Source organism: Callithrix jacchus, chromosome 14 (genome assembly GCF_049354715.1).
Source record: "Callithrix jacchus isolate 240 chromosome 14, calJac240_pri, whole genome shotgun sequence".
Lineage (NCBI taxonomy): Eukaryota > Metazoa > Chordata > Mammalia > Primates > Cebidae > Callithrix > Callithrix jacchus.
This window is the reverse complement of record NC_133515.1, coordinates 105,257,881-105,278,227: the sequence shown is the minus strand read 5'-3', so window position 1 is coordinate 105,278,227 and position 20,347 is coordinate 105,257,881. Positions and strand designations below refer to the sequence as shown.

The 20,347-nt window shown below is 50.0% G+C and overlaps 1 long non-coding RNA gene across 2 annotated transcripts; it reads left to right on the top strand.

Annotated features, from left to right (window-relative positions):
• Positions 1–8,323: 8,323 nt before the first annotated feature.
• LOC144579189 (uncharacterized) lies at positions 8,324–19,102 on the top strand. 2 transcript variants are annotated; one of them, XR_013526169.1, is made up of 3 exons: positions 8,324–9,709; positions 16,516–18,735; positions 18,832–19,102. It is a non-coding gene; the product is annotated as an uncharacterized LOC144579189 (long non-coding RNA). The 2 variants fall into 2 exon arrangements; XR_013526168.1 differs by having other exon boundaries at positions 16,516–19,102.
• The last annotated feature ends 1,245 nt before the right edge of the window (positions 19,103–20,347 follow it).

Below are 20,347 nucleotides of genomic sequence, written 5' to 3'. Positions count from 1 at the left end.
AGCAGGACCCCATCTCTGAAAAAAAAAGAAAGAACATTAAGAGCCAGAGTTTGCTCTTGAGCCAGGTGCTGGGTAAGAGTTTACTTGGGGTGACATCACCACTGGGGTGTCTTTGGAAAGTGTTGTGAGAACCTGGGGCAGATGGCAATCAAGGCTACAATCTGTCTTTGAACTCCCCAGGCCTGCAGTCAAAGGTTTGTTCTGCCACTGACAGGCGGGACGGCTTGAGGGGTACCCTCAGGTCCTGAGCCTTCAGTCTCCCCACCATGACAGTCCTCCGGGTGGCCAGAGTGACCCCTTTCATTTGGACTTTGATTTATTACCCCCTGGAGATAACATCTGCTTAAAAAGGAGATTAGTTGCAAATGCACATGTTTAGAGTGCAATTTTTTTTTTTTTTAATTTTGAGTTGGAGTCTGGCTCCCAGGCTAGAGTGCAGTGGCGAGATCTTGGCTCACTGCAACTTCCACCTCACAGGTTCAAGCAATTCTCCTGTCTCAGTCTCCCTAGTAGTTGGGATTACAGGTGCCTGCCACCATACCTGGCTAATTTTTGTATTTTTACTAGAGATGGGTTTCACGTTGTTGGTCAGGCTGGTCTCAAACTCCTGACCTCAGGTGACCCACCTGCCTCGGCCTCCCAAAGTGCTGGGATTACAGGTGTGAGCCACCGTGGCTGGCTGAGTGTAAAGCGTGTTATTTAAAAACATTCCAGATGAAAGTCAGTGCACGCAACAGTGGGGTACTTGCCTTAGCTGAGCAGCCTCTGTTGTTTGCAAAAGGAGCTGGTTTGGATTTCTTTGGTTTTCCTGTGCTGACACCTCAGGCGGGGTCCCCTATGAATCCTGAGGTGCTGCTCCTGAGCCAGCACCTCCCTTTACACAACAGTTCCGTGGAAAAACCTGAGAGGCAACTGCAAACACACACACGCAAACACACACACGTACACGCACACACACACACGGTGCAGAATGTTTTCCCCGAATGGCTGAATATGAGCTTATTTCTGTGCATGTGCGCAGTGTGTTAGAAAAAGCATTTGACTTGATACAACAGCATCTGCTTTTGAATTTTGTCCTTACCATGACCGTCAATGTCTCTGGCAAGACATTAAACTCTCAGAGCCTCAGTTTTGCAGCTGCCAAGTGGAGAGAGGCGGGTTGCTGTACCCATTAAACTGGAAGAGATCACACCTGTGAGGCCTGGCTCAGGTGGCAGCGAGTGAATACCTGGTATGTTTATCCCTCCTTTGGGAAATTGATCAGCTCTTCATCTTTTGGTTTGGGAATACATTTTGGAAAATGTTGGCCTAAATGTATAGGCCATTCCTCCATCATGTATGCATTCAGGACAGGAAACATTGACCCATCACCTACTCGGTCACGATCTTGGAAGGTCATGACCAACATGATGTTTCCATGTTGAGGAAACAAGAAAGGCACTGTCTTACCTTTGGGGGCTTCAAGATGTAGTGGGGGTGGAAGATGAATGACCAGCCTTTGCCCAGCCCCCTCATTTAGCCCCACACTGCCCGGTGCAATGGTCCTGAAATGCAAAGCTACCCACCAGCTTGGCTTCCACTCTGCGTGGTTCCCTAGAACCTCACAGCCAACCTTTGCTGACCTTAAGCCCTTGTGGCTCTGGCCCCCATTGGCCCTCCAGACCAACATCCTCCTTGCTCTTCACCTTTTAGCAGAATCACGCCTCTAGAATACACCCTCTGTGTCCTTGCATGTAAATCCCCTGGAACTGTCTGTGGGCTCTCTGACCACCAGATGGGATTCCTCCTCCCTTCCTGCACGATCTCACCCTTTCTTGTGTGTCCCTTAGACCCATCACAGGCCCTGATGTTTGTGAGAGACACATCTCTTGTTGGGGGCCCCCTCAATGGCAGGGCCTATGTTTTGTTCATTTTGATTCCCCAGGGCAAATCCCGGGGCCTGGCAGAGGTGCTCAGTCAATTCATGTGAATTGTATATATTTTTTTAAAGAAATAGGCTTCTTATTTTACTTTATTTTATTTATTTTACTGAGACAGAATCTCGCTCTGTTGCCCAGGATGGAGTGCAGCGGCACAATCTCAGCTCACTACAACCTCCACCTCCCAGGTTCAAGTGATTCTCCTGCCTCAGCCTTCTGAGCAGCTGGGATTACAAGTGCCTGCCACCACGCCCAGCTAATTTTTCTATTTCTAGTGGAGCTGGTGTTTTACCGTGTTGGCCAGGTTGGTCTTGAACTCCTGACTTCAAGTGATTTGCCCGCCTCTGCCTCCCAAAGTGTTGAGATTACAGGCCTGAGCCAGTGTGCCTGGCCCAGGCTTCTTCTTTTAAATTATTAGTCAGCAGTTTTGGAAAGAGAAATCATCTCCCACAAATGTGTGATCCTCCCACAGGGCCTGAGGCAGGAGGAGGCCCTTGGGAGGCCGGGATGCTGCTGGGGCCTACAGAACCATAGGGAGGTGTGGCTGCCCTGCACCAGAGCCTGGTGCCTGCTGAAGCCAAGTGATCCCATGCGGCCCTTCCTGCCCCTCCCTCACCCTGAGTTTTCCATTTTCCAGTTCTGTTTTATACATCCTGCTGCCTTGGCTCTTTCTGGCAAGTCATTTCAGAAAGAGGGAGGAGGCTTGTTCCTCCCCTCCCCCAGACAGAGTTTCACTCTTGTTACCCAGGCTGGAGTGCAATGGCTCGAGCTCAGCTCACTGCAACCTCCGCCACCCAGGTTCAAGTGATTCTTCTGTCTCAGCTTCCAAAGTAGCTGGGATTCAGGCAGGCGCCACCACACCTGGCTAATTTCTGTATTTTTAGTAGAGACAGGGTTTTACCATGTTGGCCAGGCTGGTCTTGAACTCTTGACCTCAAGTGAGCTGTCCACCTTAGCCTCCCAAAGAGCTGGGATTACAGGCACATGCCATGATGTCCAGATAATTTTTTGTATTTTTAGTAGAGCTGGGGTTTCATCATGTTGACCAGGCTAGTCTCGAACTCCTGACCTCAGGTGATCTACCTGCCACTGCCTCCCAAAGTGCTGGGATTCCAGCCTTGAGCCACCATGCCTGGCCTGGGGACTTGTTTTTCAGAGTTACCGATACTCCCAGAGGGCCGAGGGAAGAGATTGAGGCAGGTTGAACACGATGAGACTGTTTCTAGTGCACGATTCTGCTTGTGCCTGTCCGCTGCCTGAGAACCTTCAATATCCAATAACAATAATGACGTCACTGTGGAGAACAATAATAAAAGCAGTCAATGAGTGAGAGCCTCGTGTGTGCTTGGCATAGAAATAAACTCGTAGATATGATCTCAAACACCCACACTGTGAGTTAGAAATTACTATCCCCACTTTATAGTTGAGGATGTAGGAGGCTTCAAAATGAGGCAGATTGCCCCAGCGTCATCAGTGCAGGGGCTGTGAGTGAGGCCTCTCAGAACTCTGTGGGAGCGTTGGCAACCAGCAGCCCTGCCCCTGCCCTCAGAAACCCATCCCCATGAGGCTACACTCCCCCTGGGGGGGCTCCCAGTCCATGGCTGAGCCTGGCAGGAGCACTGAGGATAGCTGGGAGATACAGGCTTCCTGCATTGGCTGATGTTGGCTGGAGGATCCCTGGCTGCCTTGCTGAGCTCTGAACTGCATTGCTCTGTGAGACTCTTCCACACAACCTTCTTTCCTTCCCTCTCTCCTTCACCCAGGGCCAGGCCTGCACTGTGGGCTGACGGCTCTCCCAGCCTCTTCCAATCCCGGCTGCGTTCTTCCTCATTGGCCTTGCCCTGGTCACATCTCTCAAGTGGCCAATGCCATCTGGGCGTCTGCATTTTGGAAGACCAGAAACACCCACACAGTCAGAAAAACAGTGGTGAAAGGACTGCTAGCCAAATCCCAGTGTCTGTTCTCTGCTTCTTCCACACTAAAGAAATTTTAGCTGGCCTCCGGGAATGAAGACTACATCTCCCAGGCTCACTTGCAGCTAGCTGCAGCATCAAGGCTAGGCCTGGTCCATAGGATCTGAATGCAAGTGAACCCTACAACTCCTGGATTGCATGCCCTTAAAGGGACATGGTGGCAGTGCTCCTCCACAGACTCTGTGAGGAGGTGGCACCATAGGGATGGCAGAGCCATAAGACAGAAGGAGGCTGGGTCCCTGCTGGCTTTGCAATGCAGAGTCACCATGTCTTCTTAGATTTCTATGTGGGAGGGAAAGACTTGTGTCTTGTTTAAATTGCTGGTACTCTGAGCATCTGTTTCATTACACAGCCAAACCCAATATCCCTACTGATTCGGATTTGAAGTTTGGCTTAGCTGACAAAGCACTGGATTGTACAGGACCTCAAAAGCCACATCATTGGTGGAAGGCAGGGTAATTGCAGAACCAGTCCAATTTGGCTCAACTTTATCAGCAATGAAATGATGAGTCATGTTTTTGTTGAAACAGCCCCAGGTTGCAAGGCAGGTAACCTGAGCATGCCCAGATGAACTAAGTGTGCCCGACTCATGACCCCAGAGCTGGCTGGAATGGAAAAAATCAACCACAGATGGAAGCTAAGTACTAGGATCCAGGAATGGGTACCAAATGAGGAAGACAGGGCTGTCCTGTTTTGTTGTGGCATAGACTTAGGAGCCAAGAATCTTACTTTTTTTTTTTTTTGAGGCAGAGTCTCACTCTGTTGCCCAGGCTGGTGTGCAGTGGCTCAAGCTCAGCTCACTGCAGACTCTGCCTCCCTGGTTCAAGTGATTCTCCTGCCTCAGCATCCCAAGTAGCTGGGATTACAGGTGGCTGCCACCATGCCTGGCTAATTTTTGTATTTTTAGTAAGACTGGGTTTTACCATGTTGGCCAGGCTGGTTTCAAACTCCTGACCTCAAGTGATCCACCCACCTTGGCCTCTCAAAGTGCTGGGATTACAGATGTGAGCCACTGCACCTGGCCAAGATTCAAGGACCTGTCATGGCCTCTTTGCGTGAACCTCTCAGATCAGGCCTCTTTGCACCTTCCTCTCTCTTTCCCTGTTACCCTCTGTCTATAAAACCCGCCATCAGGACCCAGCTCAGGGAGATAGATTTGGGTGTTACCTCCTGTCTCCTTGCAAGCCGGCCCACAATATAGCTTTTTCTTTTTTCAAAAGCCAGTGCCATAATATTGGCCTCTCTGTGCCTTAGGCAGCAAGCCCATTGCTGGGCAACTGTAGCCCAGGGCGGAGGGAGAATGAGTGGGTGGCAGGGGAGCAGAGTGGCCACGAGCCATGGTGAACCGTTCTAGTGTGGCGCTCGGCACAGAGGAAGCCCTCAGGAAATGGCAGGTGTTACTGTTACGGCTGTTACTATACTATACTCACTATTACTCTACTATACTCACTATTACTATGGTGATTATAGAAGCCAGTTGTGCAAGGGAGTAGCGAGATTAGGATTAGCACCGAGTGTGGAGCAGTGTCTGCCAGGGTCTGAAAGTGAGGCAAGAGCCTGACCTGGGGCTGAGAAATAGTTTGAATCAGCTCTGGAACAGCAAGTTGATTAGATAGCAGGGAAAGAAATCAACCCTGAGCAGCAGAGGTGCTTTTCTAGCCTCACAGGGGAAGACTTCCAGCCTGCGAGGTAGACACCATCCTGCTCATGCTTTGAAGGCACAGGGAAAATGGGAGTCAGCCACCACGTTGGGTGGTTTGGGCTACATATTGGCACCCTGAGCCCTGGCACCACCAGCTATGCCTGCAGGAGCAAGGGGCATTTCTCAGTGGAGGGGTCCATATTGGATGCCAGTTCCATGGGAGGACTCCAGTGGCCAGCTCTTTCCTTCCCTTGTCCTCTGTGTGCCTTGAGGTCGGCAGTTAAGTCCCATCTGACCTGCATCCCATGCAGGAGTGACTGGGGGGACAGCAAAAGAGCAGCTCCCCAGCCTCGCACCCGGGGCTCTTCACAACCTGCCACCCGCCCCCTGCGTCTAGCTCCTGCTTTCATCCCTAGCCAGATGCTCCTCCCACCATCACACCAAGCCCCACCCCTGTAACTGTGCTTTTGCATGGGCCATTCCCTTGAGCCTTTCCCTCTTCTACCTCAGGCCAGCTCCTATTCATTCTGCAATGCCCAGTCCAACATCACCCCTGGAAATCTCAGCTTTCTTGATTGCTCCCTCCTCTCCTGGGATCCTGCTCATAGGTGTCTCTTCCTAGACAGAAGGCTCCAGAGGAGCCAGGATTCTCACCCAGTTTTTTTGTTTTCCATCCCCAGTAGGCCACAAAATGCTTGGCACAGGGAAGGGTTCAATAACTTTGATGAATGAACAAAGAAGATTCAAGCCGCTTGTCAACAAGCCCAGAATGACTGAAATTGGAGGTATTTACCCACACACTCATGCAGAAAATGATAGGAGATCATCCAGAGGCACTTGCGACAGATGAGAACTGTCACTACTGAGAGGTGCAGTGGAGATGGCTGTTCACCGATGATGGTGGGGAGGCTGACTTCCGGGATGTGGCCCGTTAGCTTGAGAGTGGGCACCCCCACCCGCTGATGGCATTGGTCAGGACAGGACAAGCCTCCTGCAGTGACACAGCATCACCGATCCCTGATGCCCATGTGGGTATTTTCCTTTAGCTAATGTTGCAGAGATGATGCAGACAGAAAAATTGAGGTCCCAGTGCTGAGCAGCCCAATCACCCGGCTGTAAGCAGTGCGTGTTTCTGTCTCTGCTCCTGGGCCCCTAGCCACTGTGGGCTCATAGAGAATCTTCCAGAGTTGGAGTCAGAATGTCTGGGTTTGAATGCGGTCTTCACCCCTTAATGACCTTGTATTGATAATTCTATTCCCCAAGCCTCATTTACCCATCTATAAAATGAAGTATAAATATATTCTGGGCATGGTGGCTCATACCTGTAATTTCAGCACTTTGGGAGGCTGAGTCGGGTGGATCACCTGAGGTCAGGAGTTCAAGACCAGCATGGGCAACATGGTGAAACTCCATCTCTACTAAAAAATACAAAAATTAGTTGGGCGTGGTGGCATATTCCTGTGATCCCAGCTACTTGGGAGGCTGAGGCAGCAGAATCACTTAAACCCAGGAGGTGGAGGTTGCCGTGAGCTGAGGTCATGCCACTGCCCTCCAGCTTGGGTGACAGAGAGAGACTCTGTCTCAAAAAAAAAAAAAGAGCGCAAATACATAATAAGCATTCATACAGAAACTTATCCTCATTAATGATTAAAACTTCATGTTAAAATAATAGGGAAATACAATGCTTTGACTATGAAACACAGAAGACTAAATATGGCAATATAGGACCGGGCACAGGGCTCACACCTATGATCTCAGCATTTGGGAGGCCAAAGTCGGGGGACCCTCTGAGCTTAAGAGTTTGAGACCAGCATGGGCAACATAGTGAGACCCCCCCATCTCTACAAAAATTAAAAATTAGCTGGGCATCGTGGTGCACGCCTGTGGTCCCAGCTGCTTGGGAGGCAGAGGAGGCAGGAGGATTGCTGAGCCCAGGAATTTGAGGCTGCAGTGAGCCATGTCTGTGTTACCTCACTCCAGCCTGGGCAAGAGAGTGAGAGCTTATCTCTAAAAAAGAAAATATGGCAAAATATATCAGAAGTCACAAAAGCACATTTGCCACAGAAGTTTTATTTCTAAGAAATATGTATGAAATTAGAAAATGCCCAAAGCTTTAGCTTTAGATTGTTCACTCCTAAAGCCTCTGTCTGTAATAGTGAATAATTGAATATAACTGACTGAATTCATGCCAGGGTAAAACACCAAGGCATCTTTTGATGGATTGCTTATGATCACCACACATGCATGCACGTGCGCAAGCACACACACACGCGCACGCAGACACACGCACGTACACACGCGCGCGCACACGCACACACACGCAGACACGCATGTACACACGCACACACACACGCGCGCGCACACACATGCACACACACGTCTAGCAGGATGTTCGCAAATACGTTAAGTGAGTAGGTAGCTGGGTGGTAAGATTATAGGAGACTTTTCTGTCTTTTTTCCCCTTATCTTTATTTTTGTACTTTGCCTGCAGTGAGCATGTTAAACATAGGTAATGGGAAAAGTCTGTAAATGGTCTCCCGGGTGAGTCTTCCCGGTGCTGGGGCCTCTGCCGTGCTCTCTTCTTCAGTCCTCACTGGAAGCAGGGAGAGCTCAGGTGAGGGAAAGGGGCCTGCGGCTGGCCAGGGCAGCTGGGTGCAAACCAGATGCACCTGGTCCCAAAGCCAGTGCTCTTGGCACTGGATGTGCGCCCGTAAGTGGCTGATGGGAAGTGGTGTACATATGGTACAGGGTGTTCTCTCCGGTTTCCTAGGGAACCAGAACTTCCAGGCACATCTCTCCCAGGCATGGAGTGCTTCTGAGTAGGGGCCTTCCGCACTCTCTGGAGCGCTATTTCAACCAGGCTCATTAGGACTCATCAGACATGGTTTGGCTGTCAAGAGTTCTGCAACATGCTAGAGGCCAAAGCGGTCCATCCTCCGAGCTGCTCCGGGGCCTCCGGAAGCCACGGTTGGTACATGTGCATTTGAGGGCTTGCAGCTCTGAGTCGGGAAGAGCAGGAATCCAGGGCCTTCAGCCTGCCCTGCCTGCATTCCTTACTGGCTGAGAGACTTGGGAAAATCAGGTTGCCTCGTTGAGTCTGTTTCTCCAGCTTCCAGATGGGGAAAGTGTTTCCTGCCCCACCTCCTCCCAGGGTTACTTGAGGAGTGTCTAGGTGTGCAATAAACAGCAGTACTTGCGGGAAGAATGGATGCAAAAGTGCTTGCATGCTTGACCTCTCGGGCCTGTCTGCACGGTTCCCGTTCTCCTGGAACAAGCGCCCTTGACTGCAAAGCCCGTGATGCATCTATCTCGCCCATGCTCTCCTGATGTCCACTCTTATGGAGCAAGACTGGGGAACAGCTTACACGCAGAGGGCTCTTAGCGGGGCCAATGACTAGTACCCAAATACATCAGTGTGATGTCCTTGGCACAGAACAGGGGAATTTAGTGTGGACGAGCTGGCAATTGAACTCCTGAATCATCATTTGTGTGTGTGCGCAGGTGTCCATAGGGTGACCACCTGGCTATTTGGTGCTGCTTGCCAGCCCAGGGAGGGAGATGAGGGAGGCAGCCATGGCTATGGGAAGATTTCTCTTTGTCACAAACACAGGCAATGTTTGATGATCTGTCCTGCATACCCAAGCACAGGGCTTAAACCTAATTTTATTGGATCACCTACAGTGTTGCAGCATGAAGGACGAACACAGGCTCTGCCCCTTACCAGGCGCATGGCTTTGAGTTATTTAATGCCTCGGAGACTCAGCTGCTTTCCCTGTACCCCGCAGAAGCAAGTCCATGCTCTGCCCATCCCAGCGGGTGGGTGAAACCGTTGTTGGCAGTAGCACCTGGCCCTGCCTTGGTCAGAGCAGGCACTGGACAGGGCTGTGGATTTGATGCCCCTTGACTTGAAACTGTGACCTGGCTCAGAGCCTTTCTGGATTTGAGGAAATGCATGTTGGATTCGGGGCACACAGCCCAGGGGACACGGTTTCCTTTAGCACCTTGGGTTTCCGACGGGCTCTGAGGGCACCGACCTCTGGAATGAGGGCTGCATGCACTAGAGGCCCCTGAGATGTGGAATGTTGGCAGAGCACAGAAGTCACAGCCGATCCGTTACGCATTCACCAAGTCTCTGTCACCAATGTTTTGGGACAAGTATCTTTCGCCAGGTGCTGGTAAGTCTTCACTCTACCCTTCACTGGCTGTGGGAGGAGGTGCGGAGATCACCTCTGTAAGCCTTAGTTTCCTTATCATAAAAATGCAAATGCATGCACTTTGGGAGGCTGAGGTGGGAGGATCACTTGAACCCAGAAGTTTGAGACCAGCCTGGGTAAACATAGTGAGACCCCATCTCTATATATAAAAAGAAAAAAAGTAGCTGGGCATAGTGGCATGTGCCTGTAATCCCAGCTACTCAGGAGGTTGAGGTAGGAGAATCTCTTGAGTCCAGGAAGTCAAGGCTGCAGTGAGCCATGGTCATGCCACTGCACTCCAGCCTGGCCGACAAAACTAGACCCTGTCTCAAAAAAAAAAAAAGGAAAGGAAAGAAAAGAAGTGGGAGTGGGGGATGCCGTGAGCAGCCCTGGTCTTACCTGCCTTGCTGCCTTGCAGGGCCGCATGAGGAAGAGAGTGGCTGCCTGGGGCAAGAGAACCTCAGGTAAGAGTAGGGCTCTCCTCTTTGGGGCTCCTGTCTTGGAGCAGTTTATTCTGTGGCTTCAGTGGCTCATCTGTAAAATGGGGTGATAATCCTGTCATGACAACGGGGTTGCTAGGAGGAGTCCTGAGATGATGTTTGCAAAGTGTCTGCCCCAGCCCAGACGCTCAATCCCACACACCCCTCAGCACTGCAGTCCGAGGGGCATCCCCCTCCCACCAGCTTTGCTGAGGATTGTGGGAGGCATTCTAACCTGAAGACGCATTTTCAGTTAAGTCTACCCTTCTGAGAGAGAGAGTGTTGCTTTGGCAGGATGGTTCCTTTCGGCACTCACAGTGGACAGGCCCTGGATGCTAGTTTCTGGGTGGACAGAGATGGATAAACCAACTTTGTGAGGCACACCAGTTAAAGAGGGAGATGGGCCGGGGTGGTGGCTCACGCCTGTAATCCCAGCACTTTGGGAGGCCGAGGCAGGTGGATCACCTGAGGTCAGGAGTTCCAGTCTGGCCAACATGGCAAAAACCTGTCTCCACTAAAAATCTGAACAAATTAGCTGGGTGTGGTGGTGAGCACCTATAGTTCCAGTACTTTGGAGGCTGAGGCAGAGAATTGCATGAACCCAGGAGGTGGAGATTGCAGTGAGCTGAGATCGTACCACTGCACTCCAGCCTGGGGGACAGAGAGAGACTCTCTGTCTCAATTAAAATAAATAAAAAAAAATAAACAGGGAGATGGACAGACACAAAGGACAGAATGTAGAATGACCAAAGGCCTACAAAAGGCACAGTGCAGAGAGGAAGGGGTTTGAGTGGCCAGGAGAGGGGCATTCAGGGGTCAGATGCTGGGGACCAGGGAGGACTCTGGTGAATGGATAAGGTGGGAAAGTTGTTTCCCAGAAAAGCACAGCGAGATGAGAGGGTCCACGCCCCTCCCCAGCCACTCTGGGGAGATTGTCTGGAACGGAGGTAGGGTGGCAGTAGGTGGCCCTGGGAAGCAATGTGGGGTCAGGTCTTGAAGGGACATGGATACCACATGGAGGAGCTTAGGTCTGATTATGATGGAGGAAAGCCACATTGGTGGGTTTGCCAAGCAGAATACCAAGGGACTCACTGCACCCACCACGGTTCTCTGAGGCTTCAGCGGCAGAGGCAAGGCGGAGCCCAAAGCCTTCTGTGCTAATCCGTTTTCACACTGCTGATAAAGACACACTTGAGACTGGGAAGAAAAAGAGGTTTACTCAGGTTTACAGTTCCGCATGGCTGGGGAGCCTCAGAATCATGGCGGGAGGCAAAAGGCACTTCTCACATGGCAGCGGCAAGAGAAAATAAAAAAGTGCAAAAACCCTAATAAGGAAAACCATTAGATCTCATGAGACTTACTCACTTCCATGAGAACAGTGTGGGAGAAACCGCCCCCTTGACTCAAATTCTCTCCCACCAGGTCCCTCCCACAACACATGGGAATTATGGGAGCTACAATTCAAGATGAGATGTGGTTGAGGACACAGCTTTCCACCATGGAGGTCAGAGGGAGGAGAAGAGGGAAGTGAGGGCTTCCGACTCATCTCTGGCCCTGGACCACTCCTGGGGGTGACCCTGGGGTCAGGGAGCTCCAGCCTTCCCACTCGAGGGGTTTCTATCAAGGAAGAAGGGCTGAGCCCACATCTGCGTGGTTATCCAGGCAGATGCCGCTGCTGGCGCTGTGGACCTGAAAGAGGAAGAATTCTCTCAGACAGTTTCTCCTGATGTTGGGAGAACAGGAGTCGTGTCTGAGTAACTAGAGACTCTCACTACTCTCCCTCATACACCGTCATCCTTCAGAGAGCTAGAGAGGTTTATTATTATTATTATTATTTGAGGTGGAGTTTTTGCTTTGGCTGGAGGACAATGGCGCTATCTTGGCTCACTGCAACCTCCACTTCCTGGGTTCAAGTGATTCTCCTGCCTTAGTCTCCCAAATAGCTGGGATTACAGGCATGCGCCACCACACCTGGCTAATTTTGTATTTTTAGTAGACACGGGGTTTCTCCATGTTGGTCAGGCTGGTCTTGAACTGCTGACCTCAGGTAGTCTGCCCGCCTCGGCCTTCCAAAATACTGGGATTATAGGCGTGAGCCACTCTGCCTGGCTGAGATTTATTATTATTTTTAATCAGTGAGACATGGGAGGGGGCTGATCATCCCATCTCATGGCTGAGGCATGCCAAAGTTTGGAAAAGCTGGATGACCTGCCCCAGTCACAGCTGCTTCACGGTACACCCTGTGTTCTCATTCTGCCCTCTAAGCTAGTGACTTTCTCCTGGCCGGCCTGCACTCATGGTAATACTTTTAACCACGGCTATAAGTCCTGGGTGTAATGATGGCTTTTCCACTTACTGGTTGTGTGACCTTGATTAAGTTATGAATAGGGAGTCCAGATCAAATACAGGATGTCCAGTTAAATTTGAATTTCAGACCATGCTTAGTGGCTCACGCCTGTAATCTCAGCATTTTGGGAGGCTGAGGTGGGCGGATTACCTGAGGTCAGAAGTTTGAGACCATCCTGGCCAACATGGTGAAACCCGGTCTCTACTAAAAGTACAAAAATTAGCTGGGCATCGTGGCGGGGCCTGTAATCCCAGCTACTCGGGAGGCTGAGGCAGGAGAATTGCTTGAACCCAGGAGGCAGAAGCTGCAATGAGCCAAGATCGTGCCATTGCACTCCAGCCTGGGCAACAAGAGCAAAACTCCATCTCAAAAAATAAATAAAATAAAATAAAATATAAAATGAAAAACAACCCCCTGGAGACGGCCATGTAGATAATCTCAGGCCTCTTTCCTTTCCTTACCTTAAAACGCTTCACATCTAGGGGTCCATAAACTTTTTCCAGAAAGCTCCAGACAGTAAATCTTTTAGGTTTTGTGGCCCATGCAGTCTCTGCTGTGGTGGCACAAAAGCAGTCAGAGACAATATGTGATCAATGGATGTGGTTGTGTTCCAATAAAACTTTATTTACAAAAGCAGGTGGCATTTGCCACTGCCTGCCCTCCTGCGGGTAACCGGGTACCTGGCAAGTGATTGATCTTAGGTCTCCACCTTCCTTCTGTATTTGCTCGTGGTTTGCTAATTGCCAAGCACAGGTGATTTGTTCTTGTTTGTCCGAAAGCCACATGCACAGCAGTGATCACTACAGGCCTGGGGTCTGGCTTCCTTGGGAGCTTGCAGCCCCTGGCTTGCCATACCCAAAGTATACGGACAAGGCCCCGCGTTACTCTAAAGCTGTCACAGACACAAGGGAGACCCACCCCAGTGGGCTGGCTCTCCAGGCAGCTGAGGCTCCACGCTCCATTGGCCAGGGATTGCCATGGCAACCTGGGCTGCAGCTGCCTCCTCCTGCTCCACGCTGAGGAGGTGTGCACCCTTGCAAATGAAGTCTCTAGGGAAAAGAAAAAAGAACCAATGTCACCAGTCTTTAAAGGAGTCATTGGGTCTGGAAGGACTAGTTCCCTTTCAAATCCTTCCATGGCCATCTTGAAGTTACTGTCCTTGTAAGGTGGGGACGTGGAACGATTTGAAAGAAATAAAGCCAGACCAATAATAATGATGACAAAAGAATTATCAAAATGGTCTGTTGTGTATGTTAAGGATTTGCCTGTCCAGGATCTCAGTTTATCTGCACTATCTGGAGCATTTCGTCTGAGTCATTATTAGGCTGCCTGACACCTACTGTGTGTCAGGAGCCATGCTAGGCCCCAGGGACTCAATGATGAAGCAGACATTGTCTCTGCTCTCAGAGACCTTGTGGTTTAGTGCAGGGTTATCGAGGAGCCAAGGAAAGAGAAAATAAAATATTACAAACTGCAAGAAGTGCAATGAAGAGGAGGCACAGGATGCGGGACACTAAAAAAAAATTATGGAAGGCCACTGACTTGGACTAAGCTCCTGGACGAGACCCCAACAGGCCAGACTAAACATCCAAGTGGAGTCACCCAGGCTAAAGTCTCGCATCATCAAACTGAAACTAAGCTGTTATCTGACCTCTCAAGAAATCAGCAGAGAGGTGACAGCCAATTTCCCAAACAGGCTAGTTTCAGTCTTCCACTGATGTGATGATAAATTTCAATCCTTACACATAGAAAGGGAGCCTGACTAAAGTTAACAAGTAAGTCAATTTCCTATTGTTGCGTCTCCCTGTCCCCATCTTACATGGACAGTGACTTTGCAATGGCCAATCTGCTTTTTGTTCTCTGTGTCTGCCTTCTTCAGCCCATTCCGTCTGTAAAGCCAACCTCCCCTCAGCGCATCAGAACACGCACTCTGTTTCATGGAATCCTGTGTTGCTTGATTCTAGAATCACGAATAAAGCCAATGAGATCTTTAACTAAGTTCATTGTAATTTTGTCTTTTGACAAGAGTAAGAGATTAATGTGTCTGTGGGGTTAACCTACCTGGGTAGTATATGGTGAGGACTGGCCTCTCAGAGGAGGTAGTGTGTAAGCTAAGGGGTCAAAGGGGAGCAAATGAAGTCAGAAGCAAAGGCCAAACCCCAAAGCACCTTCTGGTCATGGTGAGTATGTCTGTCAGTGTCCAGGGAGTCAGAAACCATTAGGTACTTCAGAGGAGTTTAACATAGGGAGCTGGTTACAAAGGCATCAGAAGGGTTAGAAGGACAAAATGAGCCTGGGTGCAGTGACTCATGCCTGTAATCCCAGCGCTTTGGGAGGCTAAGGCAGGCAGATTACCTTAGGTCAGGAGTTTGAGACCAGCCTGACCAACATGGTGAAACCCTGTCTCTACGAAAACTACAAAAACTAGCCAAGCATGGTGGCACATGCCTGTAATCTCAGCTACTCAGGAGGCTGAGGCAGGACAATCACCGAGTTTGCAGTGAGCCAAGATCACATCACTGCATACCAGCCTGGGGGACAAGAGTTAAACTCTGCCTCAAAAAAAAACAAAAAAGGACAAAATGGAAATAAGTGGGTGAGTGGGGCGAGGATTGGAGAAGCAAAAGGGAGAAAGGGATTGTTACCCAGAGGTGAGCAAGAGGCTGATGCCGCTGTGCCCGTGAGCCCACATGCTTCCATCCTCATTACACAATTGAGTAACTTGAGGCTGAACTTTTCAATAAAATGAAGGGCCTTGTTTTTATTGTATACAGCCCCCCCCAAAAAAGATTTAGAAAAAAATGATGAAATAATGAATAAATGCTAAAAGTAAATAATCAGAAGAGCCCCTACAGCTCATTAAGAAAAACACTAACACCAATAGGGAATTAGGTGCTGGTTCTCCCCAAAGGAAACATAGGGGGCTCTCAAATATATGAAAAGATGCTCACTTCATTGATAGTAAGAGGAATGGAAAATAAAAATATGGGGTGGATACGGGTTCTCCCCAGAAACAGAACCTACAGGATATGCAGTCATACACTGCAGCACAGCATTTCAGCCAACCATGGACTGACGCCTGTAGGACGATGCTCCCACCAAATCATAGTGTTTCCATAAAATTACATACGTATTGTTACTGTGCCTCTGCTATGTTTAGATGTGTTTAGATACACAAATACTCACCAATCACTGTGTTGCAACTGCCTACAGTATTCAGTACGATAACATGCTGTACAGGTTTGTAGCCTCAGAGAAATAGGCTCTCCCATACAGCCTAGCTGTGTAGAAAGCTATGCCCTGTAGGTGAGGGTAAGTGTCCTTGGACATTTACCAAGAAACAAAATCACCAAAGGACCCATTTCTCAGACTGTATCCCCATCATTAGATGACGTGAGACTGGGTAGATAGATGATATAGACAGATAGATAACAGATGAGAAGGGATTCATTAGGAGAATTGGCTCACAATTATGGAGGCTGAGAAGTCCAATGACAGGTGACTGCAAGCTGGAGACCCTGGGATACCGGTAATATGGCTCAGGGCAAGTCCAAAGCCTCAGAACCAGGGAAGCTCTCAGTCTTGGGGTGACGGCCTGAGAACCTGGCTGGAGGAGCCGGGAGGCCGAGGGTACTGCAGGTGTGCGGCACTGTGCATGGCTTTCCATTGACTTTTTAATCCACTCCCACTTCTATCTGAAAAAGTAGGTGAACCAGAAATCATCTTTAAGTAGTTCGAGTCAAATGCCCAATTAAGTTGTAAAACTTTGGAAGTGAAACTTTTTGCTGTAAAAATGAAATGAGATAAAGTATGAATATTTGCTTAGCTTAGATTCTGACACGTGGCAATCATTCGATAAATGGCAGTTGTTAGGATGATACTAACCTATGGTTAATGGAAATTCATGTAACAGGAAATTCTGAACTTAAGAAACTGACACGTCTATTTTGTTCCCCACTTAGAACCAGGGTCTAGCAGAGGCGTGACGTGTAGAAGATGCTTCACCTGTATTTGCTGAATGAAGGAACCCCGCATTAGTCTCTACTGCCATGTCAAAACCTGACCTCGTCATTACCAGTGACAGCAACTACCCACTGAACTCAAATTCCAGCCCAACTTCCCAACCACTGAACCACGTCCCTAATGCCCTTCAGCTTCCCTGGGTGACTCGGCCTTGCCCCCTTGAATGTCTTCACTCTCACCTGCGTCTGCACCTGACACTCTACTTCCTCCATGGAAGGGCTGTCCATGCTCCTTCTCAAGGCACAGATTCATACCAGGCCCCAGTCCCTCCCCTCTCCACCCCCTGCATTTCCCCCACCAAGTGGATTCTTCACATTTGCATGCACTTGTGCTGTTATTATTATTTTTCTCTGCACTCAGAGACCCCAGCCAGACCCTTCCCTGAACTCTGGGCTCATGTTTCCAACAGTGTCCTCAAGAGTCCCACCTGGGCATCTAACAGGCATTTCAAACTAACCACCACTGGAGCTGCGCTGCTGAGCTCACCCTGACGAAGTCCTTCCTGTGCTAAACTTAGGCCAAAAGCCTGGAGTCACCCTGCCCCCTACCTCTTGAACCCTCTCCCCCTCATCCCCTGCAGGCAGTGGTCGTCCAGCCCTCTGCCTGGCTGCCCCTCACCTTCTCCACTCAAAGCCCACCTTCTCAGGGCAGCTTTCCCAGGCACCTTCCAAGCGGAGCCTGTGCGTGTCCTACAGCCCAACTGTTCAACTCCTAGACCTGCGCTCGGTAGGAACGGCCTCGCATGTTCACCCAGAGACACGTCCAAGAATGTGTCCAACAGCACTGATCATGATACGTTTTGAAAACATTTCTAATTTACGTTTTTTTTTTTTTTTTTGAGACGGAGTTTCGCTCTTGTTACCCAGGCTGGAGTGCAATGGCACGATCTCGGCTCACCGCAACTTCCACCTCCTGGGTTCAAGCAATTCTCCTGCCTCGGCCTCCCGAGTAGCTGGGGTTATAGGTGTGCACCATCATGCCCAGCTAATTTTTGTATTTTTAGTAGAGACGGGGTTTCACCTGTTGACCAGGATGGTCTCAATCTCTTGACCTCATGATCCACCTGCCTCAGCCTCCCAAAGTGCTGGGATTATAGGCGTGAGCCACCACGCCCAGCCTCTAATTTACCTTTGAGTTACTCCAACACTTCTTTCTTTTTTTTTTTGAGAGGGAGTTTTGTCCAGGCTGGAGTGCAGTGGTGCAATCTCGGCTCATTGCAACATCTGCCTCCCAGGTTCAAGTGATTCTCCTGCCTCAGCCTCCTGAGTAGCTGGGATTGCAGATGCCCACCACCATGCCCGGCTTTCTGTATTTTCAGTAGAGACAGGGTTTCACCATCTTGGCCAGATTGGTCTCGAACTCCTGACCTCATGATCCACCCGCCTCAGCCTCCCGAAGTGCTGGGATTACAGGTGTGAGCCACCACACCCAGCCTCCGACCCTTCTTCTAAACCTCACACAGAGCCCCACGAAGGACAAAGGCCCTGTAGGGCGAAATACCCACCCTGCCTCACCACCTTTCCACTTTCCCTCCTCCAGAGCCAGACGGACTTTCCCATTTGCCCAGGAAGGCAGTGCGGCCAGGGGTTGAGGCCGAGCTCTGAATCCAGCCTGCTGGAGTTTGAATCCAGCTCTTTCTCTTGCTGGGTGATGTTGGGCAAGCTGTTTAACTTCTCCAAGCTCACATCCTTATCTATAACCTGGGGATGATAACGGCACTCACCTCACTCATGAGGATAAGCTGAGTTCACACCTTAACTGTTTGGAATGGCACCTGCTGCGAGGAAGGGCTTGGTAACTGTTGCTCATTATTTCTGTAGCGTGGTCGGCTGGCTTCCACGTGGAGTTACACGGCTGCATCCAGTGGCTCAACCTCTCTGAGCCTCAGTTTCTTCCTCTGTAAAGCAGTTCATGGTACATGCCTCTCAGCGTTCTCAGGAGCGTGACCTATGTTATTAATGCTTGACAGGTTCCTGCTGTGTTTTTCGACACTTAAGTCCTCACTCTCCTTTGCTCCTGCCACTGTTCTCATCTGGAAAACCAGCTCCCGGTGCCCAGGCCTGCCCATCCCTGCAATCCCTTTCCAGTGGATTACAGAATGCCAGACTTGGAAGATACATTAGACCTGGACTCTCTAGTCTAGGCCGCTCATTTCACAGGTGGGGAGACAGAGGCACATGGTGGAGCATGCTAGTCCAGAGTCACATGCCTCACAGTTCTGCTCACTTTATATCTCCTTCTCTGTGACAACTTAGACATGTTCAGCCCCTCGAGTGACCTGCTGTCCCCACTTGCCTGGGACCAAAGACATTCCTGGGACCAGGGCTTTCCTGTTCCCGCCAGGATGGGCTGTTCACTCTGGCCACCTCCAGAAGAAACATGCGCTTGGAAATGTCAAATGCTGAGGAAACTTAATGGAATCACTAGTCACGGGTATACACTAGTGCCCATCAAATTGTACACTTTAAATGTGTACAGCTGATCTGATATCAATTATATCTCAATACAGCTGTAGATGAAAGAAAAGGAGATAGAGATCCATCAGTCTATCAGTTGGCCTGAGAGGTAGCAATTGCTCATAAAATTGCAGTGGCAAGTATTAGCTGAACATGTGTTACATGCCAAGCTCTTTACATGCATTGCCTCCTCCTCATGGTGGCTGGAAATTTCTCTTTGTTGTGTCAAGAGGGAAAGTGGGGCCCAGAGAGGTGCGTGAGTTGCCCGAAGGCCCACAGTCGGTCCTCCAGCAGCATTATCTTCTATGTGTATTGAGAGATCCTTATTTCCTCATCAAGAAATGCAGGCAAGGCCAGGCATGGTGGCTCACACCTATAATCCCAGCACGTTGGGAGGTCAAGGCAGGTTGGTCCAGGAGTTCAAGACCAGCCTGGGAAACATGGAGAAACCCATCTCTACCAAAAATACAAAAAATTAGCGAGATGTGGTGGACAGCCTGTAGTCCCAGCTACTCGGGAGGCTGAGATAGGAGGATCCCTTCAGCTTGGGATGCGGAGGTTGCAGAGAACTGAGATTGTTCCACTACACTCCAGCCTGGGCAACAGAGCCAGACCTTGTCTCAACAAAAAAGAAAAAGAAATGTAGGTGAATACAAGGAAGTTTATGGCTTAAACTGCTTTAACATGCAACAGCCCATGCCAGAGACCCAGCAAGTGTCCTCCCAGACTCAAGAAAAGGAGCAACTGGAGTTCTTTGCTCAAGCCTGCCTTGGAAGCCAGAGTACACAGTCTACCAAACCTCCCAGGCTTGGGTTCCCAAGGGCAAGTGCGCCGGGGCCTCCTGGAACTCAGTTCTGGTGAATCTTTCCTAGTAGGGGGCGTCTGGGTCTCTGGATTGCAGAGCTGCAAGACTCAGATTCACCTAATTTGAAATCGGAAAGAGACCCTAGTCCCCCCTCCCTATTAGCAGATGGGATTTGCTAATGCCCAGAGAGGGGCATGATTACCCAAGGCCACACAGCAAGATGGTGGAATCCCAGGTGGCCTCCTCACTGCGCTCTGATCACAGGTTCTCCCGAGCAGCATTGATGGGGACACCTGCAAGGCAGAGACTCTGGAGAACATTCAGTCCTGGGGTTCCCTAAGCTGGCTGCAGAACCACCTGGGAATCTTTGAAGAGATACCTTTCGTCTGGACCCCACCCCAGACCAGATAAGTCAAAATCTCTGGGGGTGAGACCTGACATGGACATCTTCCTAAAGCTCCTCCAGTAGCTCCAATGTGTAGCCGGTGCTGAGAACCGCTGTTCGAGACA